The sequence below is a fragment of the Leucoraja erinacea genome, chromosome 15, assembly GCF_028641065.1.
Source record: "Leucoraja erinacea ecotype New England chromosome 15, Leri_hhj_1, whole genome shotgun sequence".
Lineage (NCBI taxonomy): Eukaryota > Metazoa > Chordata > Chondrichthyes > Rajiformes > Rajidae > Leucoraja > Leucoraja erinaceus.
Genome location: NC_073391.1, coordinates 8,945,565 through 8,966,825, shown reverse-complemented (window position 1 = coordinate 8,966,825; position 21,261 = coordinate 8,945,565). Strand labels below are relative to the sequence as shown.

General features: G+C 43.8%; 1 long non-coding RNA gene across 1 annotated transcript; it reads right to left on the bottom strand.

The window, feature by feature from the left end:
• Positions 1-8,266: 8,266 nt before the first annotated feature.
• LOC129703929 (uncharacterized) lies at positions 8,267-20,328 on the bottom strand. The gene is made up of 3 exons (XR_008724648.1): positions 20,231-20,328; positions 10,500-10,549; positions 8,267-9,110 (listed from the first exon to the last, which is right to left on the bottom strand). It is a non-coding gene; the product is annotated as an uncharacterized LOC129703929 (long non-coding RNA).
• Positions 20,329-21,261: the final 933 nt, after the last annotated feature.

The window sequence follows — 21,261 nt, the reverse complement described above, 5'->3', positions numbered from 1 at the left end:
AAAAATGGATATGTTTCAATTGGGCACAGGGAAGGGAGGTAGGAGGGAAAGAAGAGTAGTTGTGGCAATGCACATTGTTTTATTCTCAGTGAAGTAGTTTACCACCTCTGCAATGGAATCTCCACACATTAAAGGGCCTGTCCCACTTGGCCATTTTTGCCGGTGTCATATCAGTGTCGTCAAAAGATTTTGAACATTTCAAAATCCAGCGGCGACAAAAAAGTGGTTGCAATACTTGAAAAAACACCGCGTGTCATACGTCATCACGCCGCGTCACCCCCGCATCATACGTCGTCACGCCGTGTATTTTTCAGTGACATGATACGCCGGTCAATGATGCCGCAGTCGCTGACAATATCGGCAAGTGGGACAGGCCCTTAAGTCTTGCGAGTCCTGCAAAAAGCTTTCTTTTCACTTTTATTTCGGATGTTTATAGGATTCAATTTCCTATCAAGTTGTAAAGCATGTCTGTTTTGGTGATTTTCAGTGTTTACTTATGAGACTTCAGTCTACCCCAAAGGATGTTCCTTTAGGAAGTAGATGAGGAGGAATTTCTTTAGTCAGAGGGCGGTGTATGTGTGGAATTCAAGAGTGAGGAACTAGTGAACAAAGGCTCACTAGCTCCTCACTCTTGAGCCTTTGTTGTCTGCCCTTCTTCATTCTTGTTGAGTGTAGGGGAGATGATGAGAAATGGTCAGTGTAGGAAGGAACTGCAGATGCTGGGTTAAACTGAAGGTGGACAGAAAAAATTGGAATAACTCAGCGGGACAGGCAGCATCTCTGGAGAGAAGTAATGGGTGACGTTTCGGTTCGAGACTCTTCTTTGGACGCTAACGTGCCTGTCCCTTGGGCGTCATTTGCGCGTCACGCAGATGGCACGTGAAGATTTTGTACATCACGAAATCCTGGGGCACTGTGTGCGACCCCGCTTCACTGCCTACGTCACCACGCACCATGCACGCGTAATGCGCACCATGTGCGGCACAACGTGTGTGTCGCGCGTCTTGACGTGTATATGATGACGCCCAAGTGGGACGGGCCCTTGACTCTGTCTCCAGGCTAATTTGAAGAAGCAGAACTTTTTAACAGGGACAAATTGTTGGTTTACAGATTTGGCACCACTTGACCTTCTGTTGTGCTGTGTATAATGTGTGAATATTCCTGACCAGGTTGTATAAAGGTGGTCACTTGGCCTGATGTCGTTTCCTGCATGAGGGGGGGGGGGGGCAAGTGACGACCTCCTGTTCCTCCTTTGTTTGTTTGTATTTGACCCCAATATCCATTACAAATGAGGTTTCAGCATTTTTGCTCAGACTTTCAGTATAGGCCTTCACAATACTGCCCCTCTCCAGTTCTGAGTCAATCCATTCGCTACAGTCACCCAAATACGTGACTTTCGTATAACGAAGTTTGATTAATTCACTCCATGGTGCTCCCCTCCCTTCCGATTTCCCTCTACAAACTTGAGCTCCGAACCCAACATGCAGCAAACTTATCACTCTGTGTTTGCTGACCTATGTCGGTTCATTATTAAATAAAGCCAATTTAAAAGTTCTCATCCTTGTAATCAAATCCTCCTTTAACCTTGGCCCTCGCTATCTCTGAAATATCTTCTGGCTTTACAACCTTGGCTCGGTTACATTGAATAATACAGTACTGAAACAGCACTGTTGGCTGCATGCCAATGGACTGAGATACAAAGAATAGATTTGCTTGTGTTCTTTGCAGCCAAATCACACGATATGCAAATAAAATCAAGCCATATACAAGTACATGTATTGCAAATAAGAAAAATTCCAGAGTGCAGAATACAGTGTTTCTGCATTGAGACATTACAGCTAACGAAAACAAGAAGCAAGGTTTGCAATGAGGTAGGTTGTGACTACACCACATCTTATGGGAGCACTTTTAACTGTAGAAGACCCCACTCCTGAATCTGGTGGTATAGTGCTGTGGTATCTTATCCCTGATGGGAGAAGGGACAAGGTAGGTGGGGGTGAAAATGGTCCTTGATTATGTTGACTGCTTATCTGAATTAGCGTAAAGTGTAGATGTCATTAATGGGAGAGAGGCTAGTCTGTATGATGGACTGGGCTACATCCATGGCTCTCTATAATTAATTATGGTCTTGGGTAGAATTGTTGCCAAACCTATCTATACTGATACCCTCGACCAGAACTTGGTCCTAGTCTTGTACGCCTTGGTGACATGTGCTTGTCTACTTATAAGCGTACATGCTGCACTCAACCAGACAATGTGCTCCATATTCCAGCCACCCTCGTGTGAAAAATTTGTCCTCTGATCTCTTCCAAATCCCAGGACTTCAATGTATGCCCTTGATAATGCAGAAACCATAGCGGAAAAAACGTTTCCTACTTTTTTCTCCATCTTTGCCCCTCATAACTTGTTTGTCTCCCTGGGCCCTAGCGACCCCCCCCCCCCCCCCCCCCCCCCCCCCTTGGCCTTTCCAGTAAACTTAGTCTTCCCAGTTTCTGCTCAGACTTGATACACTCCATCCCAGGCAGCATTCTGTTGAATCTCTTCTGCAACCCCCCTCCAATGCAATCATGTCCTTCTCTATCTCACCACTGGTCAATGCCATCCTCTGGCCTTTGACTATCCTCCACAGTAACAGCAATATCAGTAAATTCACACCATTTTAAGAAGGCCTGGTGATTGAAAATGGGACTAGTACTTGATGGTCAGGGTGGACATGATGGGCTTCAAGACCTGTTTCTATGCTACACTAATCTATGCTTATTTTAAGGCCATTTCTGAATCCTCCCTCTATTTTTTATATATGCTTATGTAGCTCATTTAGCCATCCTAGGACTTCTCATTGTATTTAAATGCTATTCAAATGTAAGGTCATATAGTTGCTTTAGAGGTTAAACTATGAGCTCTTTCTATTTGGTCTTGAACTCAGAACTTGTCATTATACTGTATAAGGACATTATAAGGATGACACAATGACACAGCAGTAGAGTTGCTGCCTTACAGCATCAGAGACCCTGGTTCTATCCTGACTACGGGTGTTGTCTGTACGGAGTTTGTATGTTCGCTCTTTGACTAAGTTGTTTTTCTCTGGGTGTTCTGGTTTCATGCGGCACTCCGAAGACATACAGCTCTGTAGGCTAATTGGCTTCTGTAAATTGTAAATTGTCCCTCGTGTGTAGGATTGTGCTGGTGTACGGGGAGATCGCTGGTCGGTGTTGACACGGTGTGCTGAAAGACCTGTTTCTACACTGTATCTCTAAAGTCTAAATATATGTGCTGTTTAGCTGACTTCCTCCCTTGAACTAGGAGTACAAGTCCAGAGAAGGCAAGTAGCAAAAGAACAAAATCCAGCAGTCGGGATTCAATTCCGAAGGGCATTTTAAAATTAAAATTCTCTCATCAGTGCTTGGTAAACACAAGTTGCAAGGTAGTTAGCTGGAAAAATTGCATGCTGAACAAATTATTCGCATGATTGCCTTCAGAAAAAAAAAACTTCTGCTTCGTAAACGTGTTTTGCACGGTGTACGGATGGGTTGTGAGTTTGAACATCAAACAAAACTGCAGAGGCTGGAAATCTTAAATTAAAAGCGGAGAATGCTGGAAACACTCAGCAGGTCGGGCAGTACATGTGGCAGAGGCAACAGTTAACATTTCAGATCTGAAACCCACATCAAAATTGAGGAAGAGTTTAAAAAATGTAATTTTTGGATTGCTTGTAAGAAAGTGGGTAGATTAGATAGGATTGAGACCACATCCGTCCTGAAGTAAGGGCCAGTCAAATGGTCAAGGGGGCAATTAGAGGGTGATTGTTTCTTTGTCTGTTGTGTGTTGCTATTAGCAGGGCTATGGGATATGCTCAGCAGAGTACGGGCATACATGGGGTGCCATGATCACAGGTGGATGACTGGAGAAAAAGATTAGCCAGTTCCAATGCAGACAGTTACCTAAAAGTTGGAGAATTCACTGTTGAATCTGAAAGGCTACAGTGGGGAGTGGGGGTCATGGAAGATGAAGTGTTGTTCCTCGTATTTGCATTGTGCCTCACTGAAACATTGGAGGAGGCAATAAACCAAAAGATGGGTGTGATGTGCAGAGGCAGAATCAGGGTGTGGTTGATGAATTAATGTGGAAGGCGACTGAAAGCGGAGGGTCACTCCTGTAGATTGAATGCAGATGATCACAAAGTTTAGTTTAACCTTGGGTCTATCTGGCAAACTTTAAACGGGTCTCTAATAAGTAAGTAATTTTTATTTATCTAGCACTTTTATCACGTTGGAACCAAAGTGCTTTACAGAGAGGAAATTAGATTTCCAACCATCCATATCAAATAAAAAAGAACAAAAAGACACAGTACACCATGAAACGTCTCCACCCCCCCACAGCAGAATACACTGTGAGGGAAGGCACCAAAAAGTCCAGTTCTCCTCCTCATAGTCCACCCGAGGTCGGGGCCTATTTGTGGCCTCCTCAGCCAGTCCGATGTTTTCAGGCCCTCTTGCCGGGAAGCTGGAACTCCGTCGTCGGGTGAACATTCCTCAGCAGCTTGGAATGTCTGAAGCGGCCGCTCCCTCCCCGGGGACCGCGGCACTAGAAATCCTCAGGCCGCGCCGGTTGGATCTCCGACTCTGGCGATCTCGGATCCCAGGCTCCGCGGTGTTTTATATCCAGCGCCATCCGCTGCAGGCCGCTCCGCAGCCACAGCTCCACGAAGTTGGAGTCGAATGTCTCAGCACTCCGGAGCTTACCGCACACCGACCCGATATTGCAAAAGCCTTATCACCCTGGGTTAAAACATTGACCATTAAATACTTCTGAGCAGACTAGCATTGCATCATGAGATCTGATGAGTTTTAAAAAGATAAATTCTCTAGGTTCATTTCAAATATTTAATACATCTTTTAGTTACAGCAACCAGAGCACGGTATCTTTTCAAATGTTAAAGCAAATTAAATCCAACTGGTCATTCTCAATATACTTTGTTTACTTCCGAGAATTTTTGTAACTAATATTTTACTGCTGTCAAATGGTCATCGGTTTACATTCTTTGCGTCAGAAATATGATCGATGCAATTATCTCTGCATGCAAGGTGAGTATGGCAGTGACATCAGGAAAGACATGCGACAAATCTCTGGACACAGTGCCATGATGTCAGATGATTAACATCACCAGAGCAAAACTGACACAAGTACATGAATACAACAGGGTTCGGATGTAGGAGTGTGGCTGAGCCTAGAATGAAGGCCTGTTCCCATGAGTTGCCCGATTACTTTCAAGAAAATAACATCCGCTTCATTCCTAGTTGAGTCGAATTGGCTATTTTTATTTCTTCACCAGTAGTTCCATGATCCTCCAGCTGATGGGGCAGCCTCTGAATTGTTTAAACTATCATTTAGTGCGATGAGAGTTTAGCCTGCTTTAAAGAGACAACTATCGTACTGATGCCCTGGAAGGACATGGTGACCTGCGCCAATGATTTAAGGGATTGGTTATGTTGCAAATCAACTACTGCCTGAGAAGTGACTGGATTGGCTTCAATTTGCCAATTGTCATAACGGGTCACCACTAATGCTATCTCACTGGCTCTTGACTCTGAATAGAGACCATCTGGATAAGAGGAGCACATGTCAGGCTTTGTTCGTTGACTTCAATTTGGTGTTCAGCAATATCACCCCCTCCCAACTCCCCACCAGACATCTACACCTGGGCCTCTGTACCTCCCTTAGCTGCTGAGTACTTGACTTTCACATCTCGCTCCATGTGGATTGGTAGCATCTGCTTCTCGCTGATTATCAGCATGGGTGCACCTCAGCATTCCGTGCTTAAACCCCTCACTCCCATCTCTTTATTCCCATGACTGAGTGCTAAGCACAGCTCTAATGCCATCTATAAGTTCAGGGAAGACACCACTGTTGTTGGCGGAATCACCAAAGTAGACCAAGATAGAGCACCCAGTTGAGTAGTGTAGGAAGGAACTGCAGATGCTGGTTTAAACCAAAGATAGACACAAAGAGCTGGAGTAACTCAGCGGGTCAGGCAGCGTCTCTGGCGAGACCGGATGGGTGACGTTTAGGATCGAGACCCTTCAGACCTGAGTTCTTCAGACCTGAAGAAGGGTCTTGACCCGAAACGTCACCCATTCCTTCTCTCCAGAGATGCTGCCTGCCCCGCTGAGTTACTCCAGCTCTTTGTGTCTATACCCAGTTGAGAGGTGCTGCATCAAAACCAAGGATCAAATGGTTGACTTCAGAAGGGGGAAGTTGGGAGACTATATGCTAGTTTTTATCGATGGGTTGTGGGTGAAGGGAGTTAGTAGCTTCAAATTCCTGAGCATTAACACCTCGGATGACTCCGCCTGTGCCCAGAATATTGATGTAATCACTCTTGGAAATTTAAGATTTGGCATGTCACATAATACTCTGAGTTATTGCAGATGCACTGTAGAAGGTATCCTGACTGACTGCCTCATGGCATGATCTGGCCATGCCTTCTTGTTACTACCATCAGACGGTAGGTACAAATGCCTGAAGTTCCATAGCATCAGCTTCAGGAGCTGGTTGATACAAACATCAGATTCATGAATTGACCTGCACAACCCTAACCCTACCACAGCAATGGAACACTACAGACCAAAGATTCTATAGCGAGCAAGATAGACCACTAAATGCAATGGGCTGACATGCAGTACGCAATGGAGCGGAACGTGGGCCTTTTTTTTCATCCATTTCAGTAACCCGACCCGACTTGCAGTGTAATCAACGTTGCGGGGGAACAGTTTGTGTTAGTAAATTATAATTCTGAAAATTAGAAGATTTTTACCAAAGAACTTTTATTTTTACGAGGATGTTTCCGTAACCGGCTTCCGTCTCTGCACTAGTATCTTTGCTCCGCTATGGGATCTTTGGTGCGGAGACGGAAGCCGGTTACAGAAATGGGCCGAAGATTACCCATGAATCTGCCCATGACCGTACTATACTATGCCTTTTTTGTCGAGTGATCTATATTGCTTGCTATAGGATCTTTGCTACAGACGTCTCTTGCGCCACCATGGGCTTGCTTTCTATTTGTGTTTTGCATTAATGTCTTGTTCTCTGCATTGTCTTTCTCTTTGTGGCCTTGCAGAATTTTATGTATAATTGATATTGATATAATGTATGTGTGTTGTCCGTGTGCCTGTCCTGCTGCTCCTGGAAGCAATGTCCCTGGAGCAAACTGTACTTCTGCATAGACATTAAACATAACTTAAGTTCTTTATTACCAAGAGACCCCCAACATCTGTGTCTGCTCCACCCTCGGCCCCTGACAAGATCTTAATGCCGGATTCATCACCCATTACCCATCTGGTATTCAAAGACCGCTCCTATTATTTCAAGCAGCTGTCCGCAAGCGTAATGAGCGATGCTTCATCAAAATGTTTGCATCTAGTCTAACCTTGCGTCTGCTGTGCATTTCATGCATGGTTGCGTGCAGAAAGCGCAGAAACCAGATTCTAATGTACATGACAAGTTTGAGAAAAACACCGCTCCGAAGCTTTACACCAAAACTGGCAGCGGTCTCGTATGAACACCATTTCAGTGCAAGATTTTGTTTACCAAAGAATTTGTAATAAGAATGTTTTCTCCAGGTTTATCCCCAGCCAACCTAATGGTAGAGTTTATGTTGCTTAACTAATGGTAGACATGCTGATTTGAGTTTTGCTGCGTTGTGTTAACGTGTGGTTTGCTGCTATTTCTCAATGCAAGTGTCTGTTAGTGTGCTGAAATTGCCCAGCATTTAGGCTGGGGAACTAGGCACTACAAAAGTACAGTATGTCAGACCTGCTGCATAATCCCATGGTGGCGCAGCGGTAGAATTGCTGCCTGACAGTGCCAGGGATTCGGGTTTGACCCTGACCACTGATGCTGTCTGTATAGAGCTCATACGTTCTTCCTCCGACCCTGTGGGTTTTCTCCGGGTGCTCCAGTTTCCTCCCACACTAAAACACATATAGTGAAGCCAATTGTTGGTTAATTGGCTTCACTAAAAAATTTGCAAATAGTCCCTAGTGGGTAGGATACTGCTAGTGTACGGGGTGATCACTAGTCAGTGAGGACTCAATGGACTGAAGGTCCTGTTTCCGCGCTGTAGCTCTAAAGTAAGGTCCAAATCCATTCATGTGTTTGAGGATTGCAGAGCTATTGAATTTCTACCTTCCTCGTTATCTGGGCTTTTTCATATTTTTGTCTTTTTTCTTTTGATTCTATCTTATTTAAAGAATTATTCATTGTTACTAAGTATTAAAAGCTGCTGAATATTGGCGACATTCAAATACTTTTTTAAAAACCTCTGACACGTGGTAAAGATGGACACGTGGCTAGAGTAAACCTTACAGCTGTTGCATCGACATAGACCCAGGTTCGATCCCGACTTCGGGTGCTGTCTGTATCGAGTTTGTTCGTTCTCCCCGTGACTGAGTGAGTTTTCTCCGAGATCTCCGGTTTCCTCCCACACTCCAAAGACATACAGGTTTGTAGGTTAATTTGCTTGGTATAAGTGTAAATTGTCCCTAATGTTTGTAGGATATGTGGGGATCACTGGTCAGCGTGGTCTCAGTGGGCCAAAGGTCCCGTTTCCGCGCTGTATCTCTAAACTAAACTAAGGTTTCCAGAGGAGTTTCACAGGTGTGGCTCCTTCATGCCTGCCTGTCCCACCATGGACCCTTCAAGGGCCTAGGTAGAGGCAGTTAGAGCAGCCTTTCGGATTAAGAGAGTGTAAGTTTGGGGAGGAACAACGATACATCCAGCAACTCATTGAAATTTGATTTGTGACCTGCTAGTAAGGACTGGAATATGTAGTATGGCAATACCTTATCCAAGGACATAGTACATGTCTGCCTAGCTCACTTTAGGGTATTGGAAATGTGGTTTCAGACTGTGGAGTAGTATATCTATCCATGAATAATTAATCTGTAAAAAAAAAAACTTATGATCACTTTGAACTTTCAGTGCAGTGTCCATTAATGTCAAACTTGAAAAGTGGGAATGAAACCAAAAGGATTTTTGTTTTAAAGGTTGCCAGATGTCAAGGAGAGTTAATGTATGAAACACAGTCCTTCCTTCCAAACCATGACTTGATGCTAAATGGAGACATAAAAATCAGAATGTTAGCAACTTCAGCTAGAAGCACGCCCACAATTCTAACGTTTAAATTCAAAACGAGCACAAAATGTAGTTTGCATCAGTAATGGGGTTAGAATATACTGATGTGAGGTTCTGCTTGAGGCAAATGAAAACATGCATGGAAATGTTAATGCAATGCACATTTTGGTGCCCTTTGCCTTTCAAACAAAAGTAATTTTGCTTAATATTTAAAATATCTTTAAATAGCATTGACTTGTAGTGACTTTAAAACCCTTAGAACATAGAACAGTTGGAACGAGGAACTGCAGATGCTGGTTTACCAATGAAAGATGCAGATGATGGAGTACTCAACGGGTCAGGCAGCATCCCTGGGGAACATGGATTGGTGACAGTCTGAAGAAGGGATCCAACCCTAAAATATCACCTATCGATGTTCTCCAGGCATGTTGCTGCACCTGCTGAGTTATTCCAACATTTTGTCTTTCCATAGAATAGTTCAGAACAGGCCCTTTGGCCCATGTCTGTGCTGAACTTAAACTAATCCTCACACGTGCTTTGTATCTCACTGCACATCCATGAACTTATCTAAAAACCTCAAACGATCATATTTGCTTCCACCACCACCACCCCTACTGGCAGCGCATTCCAGGTGCCCACCACTGTCAATGGGGCAAAAAACAAACAACCTGCATATCTCCTTTCAACTTTCTCCCTCTGATCTTTATCTCTAATATTTAACATTCCACCCTGGGGAAAAAGGTTCTGACTTTCTACCATATCTATGCCCCTCATCATTTTATAGACTTCCATTAGGTTTCCCCTCAGCCTCTGGTTCTCCAGAGTGTCCCACCTCTCCCGGTAGTTAATGCCCTCTAAATAAGGCAGTATTTACAGTACTAAATACTGTATTGTGGCGGTCCCTGGGGGTTAGGCCACTCCTTGGGTTATCCCCCTCAGCTTAGTATGTTTACATGGTCAGCGCTCTTGACCAGGTGACTGCAAGGCGGGTTAAACCCTACCTCAGCGCTCCCCCCCCCACCGTTTACTAACAAATATCGAGGCCTTAAGGACCTGCTTATCAGTAGATTTGGCAGTAGAAGGGAAAGAAAGGAAGTGGAGGAGCCAGTGGGCTGAGGGAGAGATAAGAAGGGGAGGAGAAAGTAAGGACTACCTGAAATTAGAGAAGTCAATGTTCATACCGCTGGGGTGCAAATTGCCCAAGCGAAATATGAGGTGCTGCTCCAAGGAATGTTAGTTTAATTGAGAGAAACAGCGCGGAAACAGGCCCCCTTCGACCCACCGAGTCTGCACCGACCAACGATCCTCGCACACTAACACACACTCGGGACAATTTACACTTATACCAAGCCAATTAACCTACAAACCTGTACATCTTTGGGATTCTCGCTATTTTAACTCGAGGACCTTTATGGATCTGCAGGAGGAGTAAAAGTAAATCAATAACAATGAAAGATAATGGGCAACATTCTGATAGAATCACTCGCAAACATTCACTTCTTGAATGGTCCTGAGATAGAATCACTAAGCCTGTTTGGCATTTCAGATGTTCAAAGGCGGACATTATTGTTGCTCAATCAGTGCTTAATACTTTTGTGACATTCCTGTGTCCTTAATTTTAGTGACATGATTACTGTATCTAAAAATAAATGCGTTAATCTCTTCATTTAAAATAGCCCACAGAGTTATTTAAATGTCTTAACCATGCCACTGTGACAGCCATTTCAGAATTGTTTTGCTCTTCTATCTCTTAAACTAATTATCTTTTTATATTAAAATTAAAAGTCATTGCACCCTGCACACAGTTAAAATATACTGCAAAAGGAGAGGTTTCAACTTTGTTCTCTAATGTACTCGTTTGATGGTGCAGTCGAGATTGCCAATCTGTTATGCTCTCATTGATTTTTAATGTATTTAATCATATTTCCCATAAATATTGACTGCACTAATCGAAACAGTGCATGCTGTCTCCTTGGTGACAAAGCAACCTCTATCACGAGTGAGGAAACAAACCTAGAAAGTAAATGCTTTCAAAATTGCAGAAGTATTCAGGTCCACACGCCTTCAAGTTGCTCAGTGCAATAATCTATGCAACTTTGTAAATTAACCGTGTAATTCACTCCTCTTTTCCAAACCCTGGCAATGTGTAATGACATTAACAGTCAATTAAAACCAACTAAACACGAGGCACTGAAGAGACTGCAAAAAGTTGTGAACACTGCCCGGTCCCGCGCCTGCTCTGACCTCCCCACCATCGAAGGGATCTATTGAAGTCTCTGACTCAAAAAGGCAGCCAACATCATGGCCACACTCATTTCACCATTGCCATTGGGAAGAAGGTACAGGAACCTGAAAACTCTAACGTCCAGGTTCAAGAACAGCTTCTTCCCTACAGCCATCAAGCTATTAAACATGACAACACATAAGCTCTGAACAACAACTATTATTGTTATATTTGTTTATTTATTGAGTATGTGTGCATGTGTGTATACACACACTGAACTTTGTTTCTCCCATTATGTACTATGTTTACATATTCTGTTGTGCTGCAACAAGCGGGAATTTCATTGTCCTATCTGGGACATATGACAATAAAACACTATTGACTCTTGAACCGAAGCATAAGAGTGGTATATTGATCGCAAATTAATCTTAATGTTGGGACTATGGCAGTCAATTTGTCCACAGCAGGCACCAATTAACAACAACATTACAAAAAACAGCCAATAAAATTGGTGATAATCATAGAAACATAGAAAATAGGTGCAGGAGTGATCACCACCAACGCGGTCATTCGAGCTAACACCGCCATTCAATATGATCATGGCTGATCATCCAAAATCAGTACCCCGTTCCTGCCTTCTCCCCATATTCCTTGATTATGTTAGTCCTAAGAGCTATATCAAACTCTCTCTTGAATACATAATTGAGGGATCAATATTGGCCAGGACAGTAGAGAAGGTTTGTCAGTTTTTCTTCAATGGAGTGTAATAAAATATATTTAACCCTTACATTACACGTGGGCCCATGGAATTTTATACATCTGCAGAAAAGAGAAGAGAGTAGTCATGCTTAAAGTGCATCATTCACCCATATTCCACTGGAAAGTCACATTGGATTCTTGTCTTTAGTTGATTGGATTTAGAAATAAACCACGTGCAATCAATTGAGCCACGATTGCAACTATGACAACTTTTGAAACATTTCCTTCTGGAATAACTTTTTTTTAAAACTAGATTTGGGAGGATATTAATTCCATCTCAATTAGCATCCAGTGTTTGAGCATGCCTATAATTGCAGCTTTAGGAAGCTGTCGGCTCAGTTAAAAATAATGTTTCCAATTTTTATCCAAGTTATTACAACTGAAATTTATGTCTGACTCATTGTTTTAAAAGCCTTAAATTCTACAATCCAATTGATCTCATTACTTTGTGCTGAAATGCTCAAATCCCACGGGAAAAGAGATATTTTAGAAGAGCATTGAGGAACCAATGCTTTTAAAAAAAACTTGCTAATCTTTCATCCGCTGTTTATGTGTTTGTCATTGTCGTTGATTTTCTAATTCTGCTTCCCTGCAGTAAGCTCATGCTTGTGAGTGGCTTTGCTCATGCTCACTTACCTGGTAAACTTCAGATGTTTGGCTCCTCATGAACATATTGCCTCTATTTCACAAATAATTTATTACTGATAATGCATATTGGGGTATACTTTTATTATTTTAAATTTTAAGCACACTTTCTGATTGTGATGGTGATCATGGCTGAATTTTATGATGTGATAGAAATGTATTTATCCCTGGCAGGAAATTGATCTGCCAACAGTCATAAAACACAAAATACATGAAACATGAAATTAAAGTGATGAGTGGAAAGGATTGGGGATGTGCAAAGATTGGTGAGAATGTGTGTGTGTGTGTGGGGGGGGGGGGGGGGGGGGGGGGGGGGGGGGGGGGTGTGTGGGGGGGGGGGGTTATGTGTGGTGTGTGTGTGGGGGTGGTGGGGGGGGGGGGGGTTATGTGTGTGTGTGGTGTGTGTGTGTGGTGTGGGGGTGTGTGGGGGTGTGTGGGTGTGGGGGGGGTGGTGGTGTTCGGTGTTTGGGTATGGGTGTGGGTGTGTGTGTGGGGGGGTGTGGGGGGGGGGGTGTGTGTGTGTGTGTGTGTGTGTGTGTGTGGGGGGGTGGTGTGTGTGTGTGTGGGTGGGTGTGTGTGTGTGTGGGGGGGTGTGGGGTGTGGGGGGGGGGGTGTGTGGGGGGGGGGGGGGGGTGGGGGGGGGGGGGGGGGGGGAGATGGGAGTCCGTCTACCCCACCTCACGACAGACGGGGGAGGAGTTGTACAGTTTGATGGCCAGAGGGAAAAAGGATCTCAGGCAGTGGTGCAGCTGTAGAGTTGCTATCTTACATTGCCAGAGACCTGGGTTTGATCCTGATTACAGATGCTGTCTGTATGGAATTTTTACATTCTCCCTGTGACTGCTTGGGCTTTCTCTGGGTGCTCCAGTTACCACCCATATTTCCAAAGAACTACTGGTTTGTAGATCAATTGGCTTTATGTAAATTGTCCCCAGTATGTAGGAAAGAAATAGTGCAGGTGTCGGCAACCTTGTTGTGCATAGCGGCTGGGTCCCATGCCTGAGCGGTTGGAGGGCCACATCTATCGCCATAGTTAATAAACTTTGACATATTTATATATTTAAGAAATATTATGTCTACTGAACATAGGAATTAGTTTGAGACACTGGTATTGAAACAACCCTCAAGATCAACTTTGCATTTATTGTCCTTTAACCAGTGAAATTTGAGTTACCGTATTTCCCAGCAACAAAGACGCACCCCCATTTTGAGTTGCTAAATTTTGAAAAAAAGGCTGGCGGGACAGGATCAAGGGTTTGGTTTAGTGAGTAGAAAGGAAGAAGTGAAACTCCTGAAGTGGCCTCCATCTTCGCCTGTCCCACAATGCACTGTGCGGGTCAGGACTGAGGGACGGGGACTTCCTGGCTCAGGGACATTATATAATGGGGAGAGAGAGAGAGAGAGCCCGGGAAGAAGCAGCCAGCCTTCTGCCCAGTAGCTACCCGCCAACCACCACCTCCACCGGTTGCACCCGTGTCGAAGGACCTCAGTATAGGAGTAAAGAGGTTCTTCTGCAGTTGTATAGGGATCTGGTAAGACCATATCTGGAGTATTGTGTACAGTTTTGGTCTCCTAATTTGAGGAAGGACATCCTTGTGATTGAGACAGTGCAGCGTAGGTTCACAAGATTGATCCCTGGGATGGCGGGACCGTCATATGAGGAAAGATTGAAAAGACTAGGCTTGTATTCACTGGAGTTTATAAGGATGAGGGGTAGATCTTAAAGAAACATATAAAATTATAAAAGGACTGGACAAGCTAGATGCAGGAAAAATGTTCCCAATGTTGGGCAAGTCCAGAACCAGGGGCCACAGTCTTAGAATAAAGGGGAGGCCATTTAAGACTGAGGTGAGAAAAACTTTTTTACCCAGAGAATTGTGAATTTGTGGGATTCCCTGCCACCAAGAGCAGTGGAGGCCAAATCACTGGATGGATTTAAGAGAGTTAGATAGAGCTTATGGGGCTAGTGAAATCACGGGATATGGGGAGAAGGCAGGCACGGGTTATTTGGGACGATCAGCCATGATCACAATGAATGGCGGTGCTGGCTCGAAGGGCTGAATGGCCTCCTGCACCTATTTTCTATGTTTCTATGATACTGTGGCTGGCTGGCGGGTGGGCCGGCAGAAGGCGTGAGCTGGCAGCCGGTACCGCTCTCCGGTCCCGAGCTACTGAGTGAGTGAATGAGTTGCTGGCATGACCCCCGATCCCCTCCTTCTCATCGCTCCTGCCTTCCCCACAACTTTACCCCTGGCGACCCAACGAAGTTTACTACTTTGTGCAGTCCAGGCCATGCTGACCCGGGCCAGACTCCCCACACACTGTGGAAAGGAAGTCTCCCCCCCAGCGGCGCTGTCCTTTTACAGCCGCTTCCCACTTCACACAGTTTCAGGGTCGAAGGCATGGCAGGTTCCGTAGAGCAGTCGCTACGAGAGTGGCATTGCTCAGCCAACTCCACTCCACTTAAATGGTGTTAAACTTAAACACAATTTAAGATCAACATGTGCTCGGCAGCTCCGCCATTGCAGCCACCAGCACGGGACTCCTTGCCTCCTTGCGTCACCGCGGCCTCGGGGCCGGAATGTACTGGAGATGAAGGAAGTCTGTGGGCCGGATAATTACGGGGGAAAAAATGCCTGCGGGCCGGATGATTTCGGGTTATGGCCGCATTTGGCCCGGGGTCCGTAGTTTGCCGACCCCTGCACTAGTGAATGGTTGGTGTGGAGTGGATGGGCCAAATGGCCTGTTTCCACGCTGTATCTCTAACCTCTAAACACTTTCCATTCTTCACTAAAAAGCAAACTTTTGAATTTCCTTTGAACATTAAGGCCAATTTACAATCATTAAATTTTTCATTTTAGCATGACATAGCATGACATTAGAAATCTGTAGCATGTGAAATCAAGTCAAGCCTGCCAGTACACATTGGCGGACTTTGGAATAGCTCCAAAAATCTTTTACAACAATCTTGATGAAGGCAATCAAATCTGAAGGGAGAAACATAACTTAAAATATTTAAACTGTATGGTAAATTAAATAAAATGAGAAGCAGCAAGGAAGGATTAAGAGATCAGAAACATAAAAACGAGCAGCAATAATTTAATTTTCTAAGAATGAGACCCAGACTTGAAACATTTTTTTTTCCTAGACCAGAAAATAAATTATACTTGATGATTAGACAGATCATTCCTTTCACAGGCTAGGGTGGTTTGGGGACACATAAGCTGTGTGCACTCTAGTAGGCGGATGATGTGTGTGGTTTGTGTGATGCTCTATGGCAGGGGTGGGGAACCTGCGGCCTTCTAAGCCATTAAGTGCGGCCTTTTGAATGAATCCAAATTTTGTAGAACAAATCTTTTTATTATTATTGATATGTTTTTATTCATCTTTTATTATTTTTATTTTAATCTTAAAATGAACGTATTTAAAATAGATGAAAGAGTAAAAGAAGATTCAATTAAATAATCCTCCCTGACTGACGGCTACAATTAAAACATTAGCAAGTCATGAGGGCTATTTAAAAAAAATAATGTACATTTTGAAGTCTATCTAATTGAAGTTTCTTGGATGCGGCCTTATTAGATTACAGCTATCTTAATGCGGCCTTCCACCATGAAAAGGTTCCCCACCCCTGCTCTAAGGCCTTATGACTGCCGGGCCTAGGTTCCTTTCACATCATGTTGCAGTTGTATAAGAGGTTGGTGGGACTGCATTTAGAATATTGTGTTCAGTTCTGGGCACCATATTATAGGAAAGATATTGTCAAGCTTGAAAGGGTTACGAAAAGAATTACGAGGATGTTGCCAGGACTAGAGGGTCTGGGCTATAGGGAGAGGTTGAGGAGGCTGGGTCTCTATAATGTATAATGTGGATAAATGTGAGGTTATCCATTTTGGTGGCAAAAACGGGAAAGCAGACTATTATCTAAATGGTGGCCGATTGGGAAAGGGTGAGATGCAGCGAGACCTGGGTGTCATGGTACACCAGTCATTGAAGGTAGGCATGCAGGTGCAGCAGGCAGTAAAGAAAGCGAATGGTATGTTAGCTTTCATTGCAAAAGGATTTGAGTATAGGAGCAGGGAGGTTCTACTGCAGTTGTACAGGGTCTTGGTGAGACCACACCTGGAGTATTGCGTACAGTTTTGGTCTCCAAATCTGAGGAAGGACATTATTGCCATAGAGGGAGTGCAGAGACGGTTCACCAGACTGATTCCTGGGATGTCAGGACTGTCTTATGAAGAAAGGACTGGATAGACTTGGTTTATACTCTCTAGAATTTAGAAGATTGAGAGGGGATCTTATAGAAACTTACAAAATTCTTAAGGGGTTGGACAGGCTAGATGCAGGAAGATGTTCCCGATGTTAGGGAAGTCCAGGACAAGGGGTCACAGCTTAAGGATAAGGGGGAAATCCTTTAAAACTGAGATGAGAAGAACTTTTTTCACACAGAGAGTGGTGAATCTCTGGAACTCTCTGCCACAGAGGCCAGTTGAGGCCAGTTCATTGGCTATATTTAAGAGGGAGTTAGATGTGGCCCTTGTGGCTAAGGGGATCAGAGGGTATGGAGAGAAGGCAGGTACGGGATACTAAGTTGGATGATCAGCCATGATCATATTGAATGGCGGTACAGGCTCGAAGGGCCGAATGGCCTACTCCTGCACCTAATTTCTATGTTTCTATGTATGTTTCTATTCCATGGAGCAAGAGGATGAGGGGGCATCTTTTAGAGGTGAACAAGGAATAGATCGGGTAGATGCACACAGTCTCTTGCCCAGAGTAGGGGAATCGAGGACATTGGTTCAAGGTGAAGGGGAAAAGATTTACTAGGAATCCAAAGGGTACGTTTTTCACACAGAAGGTGATGAGTGTATAGAACAAGCTGCCAGAGGAGGTAGTTGAGGCTGGGACTATCCCATCATTTAAGAAACAGAAGACAGGTACATGGATAGGACAGGTTTGGAGGGATATGGATCAAGCCGGTGTGGGCAAGTTGGGCCGAAGGCTCTGGTTCCACACTGTATCACTCTATGACTCTTTGACTCTATTTGTGCTGAGAAGAATCAGGAGAGATGGAATCAGGGGTTGAGGAAGGTTTGATGGAGTACATTTACATCATTTGAGGTTCTAAAGGTAGCAATGTGTACCAAATAGCATCAGCTCTATTTACACTGATGAAACAGTAATGAGGAGGATGAATGTCCTCAACTTTTATTTAGTTTTGTTTAGAGATACAGCATGGAAACAGGACCTTCAGCCCATTAACTCTGTGCCGACCAGCGATTTCCCGCTAAACCTGCACTATCTCATCATTGGAAGACCTTGATTTTGCTGATGACTTGGCTCTGGCCTCCCACACTCACAAGCACATGCAGGAAAAAACATCCAGTCTCAATGTCTTTGCACAACAAATTGTCCTGAAGATAAACCAGAAAAAAATCTGAAGTAATGACACTAAACATCCAAAACCCCTTGACAATCCAAGTGAATGGAAATAATCTTCCCATAACTGAGGAGTTTACCTATCTTGGTAGCAAAGTCAGACACGATGGCGGAGCAGACAATGACATCAAGAACCGGCTAAACAAGGCTTGGAATGTTTTCAGAATGCTAAACAATGTATGGAGGCCTCAGCAATACAGCACCAAGACCAAGCTGAAGTTATACCAGAGCTGTGGCCTCTCCACCCTCCTGTATGGCTCGGAATGCTGGAGAATGACAATGAGTGACATCTTCCATACTAAGTACCTGAAAAGAATCCTTAGAATATTTTGGCCAAACACCAGATCCAACCAAGATCTCCTTGCTCAATACCAACAAGAGAGCATGGACACCATCATCATGAGAAGGCGCTGGAACTGGATTGGCCATATACTGAGAAGAGAACCAGACGGCATCCCAAGAATAGCCCTACACTGGACACTGGACGGGAAAAGGAAAAGAAGGAGATCCAAAACTACCTGGATTTGAACTGTAGAGGAGGAAATGAAAACAATGGGCCTGACCTGGGGTAGTGACCAGAAACGCCCAGAACATTCGTTGCTACCCTACATGCCAGGAGGCATAATAGGTAGTAAGTAAGTAACTAGCACTATCCAACACACTAGGGACAATTTACAATCTTTATGTAAGCCAATTAACCTACATACCAGTACGTCTTTGGAATGTGGGAGGAAACTGGAGCACCCGGAGAAAACCAACGTAGTCACGGGGAGATCGTACAAACTCCGTGTGGACAGCACTGATAGTCTGGATGGAACCTGGGTCTCTGGCGCTGTAAGGCAGCAACTCTCCCGCTGCGCCACTGCTGCACCGTCTGGCGGCCTTGTCTTTCATGAATACGTGTGCCAATAGATATCGATGATGTGTATCTTCCTTATTATTTCATCAGTGTGGTTATAGCTATTTGTTAATTGGCACACATTGACCCTTGTGCTCTAAAACACAGCCTAACCCATTACAAACCCACCCAACCGCAGTAACTCCAAGCCCAGCCCGAGCAACAGGAATGAAGATAGAGTCATAGAGTGGTACAATGTGGAACAGGCCCTTCGGCCCAACTCGCCCACACCGGCCAACAATGTCCCAGCTACCCTAGTCCCACTTTCCTGCGCTTGGTCCAGAACCCACTAAACCTGTCCTATCCATGTATCTGTACAGATGTTTTTCTAGAGCTGACCTGAGCTGAAACTAACGTGAAGTTAGGTCTTGTCAGGCTCAGGTTGGGCAGCCTCAGTGTAAGAAACAAGACTAAAATTGAATCTGCCTGAACATATTTGTCAATTTTGTCATGCCCTTGCATTGCTGTCCAAATGAGGCATTGTTACAGGGAAAGTGAATGATTCTCCCTAAATCATAGCCGGCTTTATTTTATTTTGCATAAGATTTTTCTAGCTAGCTGGAGACAACATTGCTGGTTAATGGATTGCTGCAGGAGCTCATAAACAACCTGTGTGACCACTGCAAGCTCATTGTGGCTGTCTGTGGAGTGCAAGTGAGAAGGCGAGGTTTTCACAAGATAGTATTTCTAAATTGATTGATGGAAAATGAATGCTGACATTTCACTGTATTAGAGGCTTCATTAATTCAGTTTCCTATGTTGCCTTGCAACTGTAGTGCTGTAGCACCGAGATTGACGAGCAGGGTGAACACAAGTAATTTCTTATAACATTATTACAGTGTCTGCCCCCCTACCCTCAATCCCCACCCCCTAAAGTGCCCATGTAAAATTCATGAGAATTAATTCAAATTTGAAGAATTGCAGACATTTTAAAAATACATTTTCATTTCCAGAAGGAAAATGAAAGAGATTTCTCCTCATTGTAAATATAGAATGTCATGACCAAGTTTTTTTTTAATCCACTTTTTGAGCAAATGTGCAGAATATTGAATTGTTTCCATGTTTAGGTCAACACATATTTGCACGTTTATTTTTTTCATTGTCCTTTACGTAAGCATGATTTTATTCCTCACCATAATCAATAAACTGATTTTGCATATTGTAGCAGTCCTGGGCAGGCAATGATATTCCGAATCTATGACTGCCCCAGTCAAACCATGTGGTGTAATGAAGTAGCAAAAGCTGTTGAAAGACAACAATGAACTGTTAACCAAACACATATTCCTTTGTTTTCTCAATTTCTCGTTTAGTTTAGGTTAGAGATCCTGCGCAGAAACAGGCCCTTCGGCCCATTGAATCCGCAATTCCGCAATTCACAATTCCTTCTCTAAAGGACATAAAATGTTATTGTTAAATACCGTAGTGATTGTAAAAAAATGCATAAATGTTAAAATTAACACTGAAAAACTTTTGCTATAACCGAATTTTGTAAACATTTTAGTGGTATTAGCAGGATTTTTTGGAAAATAAAATTGTGAAATTACTGGTATATTACAAAAAAACCTAAACAAAAACAAAAATTTAACATTGTTAACGAAGATGCTACAAATAAGCTTAGTTTTATTACTAACCTGACAGTGGCAACCACAGCACTACACAGTAGGTTTATAGCAACGATTATCAGCTCTACCCCTTAGCATTGCTCCTTGCCAACTTCCTAGTTCAAATATCTTTGCACTTTCCTACTTACCCCTGAGTTTTGACTTTTGAAGCTTGCAAGTATCCAAAGATGTTCCCTGGCTGCACCCGCCATCGCTGCTCACTGGAGCACATGTGAAAGTTTGCCGGACCCCAGTGCCACCAGATTGACACCGATGTGCAGCCGAGCGTGGCCAATGAGATAAGGGGCTGGAAAGCTGCACTTTTTTAAAATGTATTTATTGCCAGTGCTAGTGTCGAGTTATCGGCGTAAAACGGTATTATTCTGAAATGGAAGGCAAGGAAAATTACTGAAGGGTTGTTTAGAGACTACAGTGTGTTGTGATAGCATATGTGAGAAAGGCCTATGACAGTGTCAAAAATATTATGGCCGGAGGCCCCCTAGATTTTGAGGCCCTAGGCTTCAGCCTGCCATGCTTATAGATAAATCCGGCATTGACTGTCC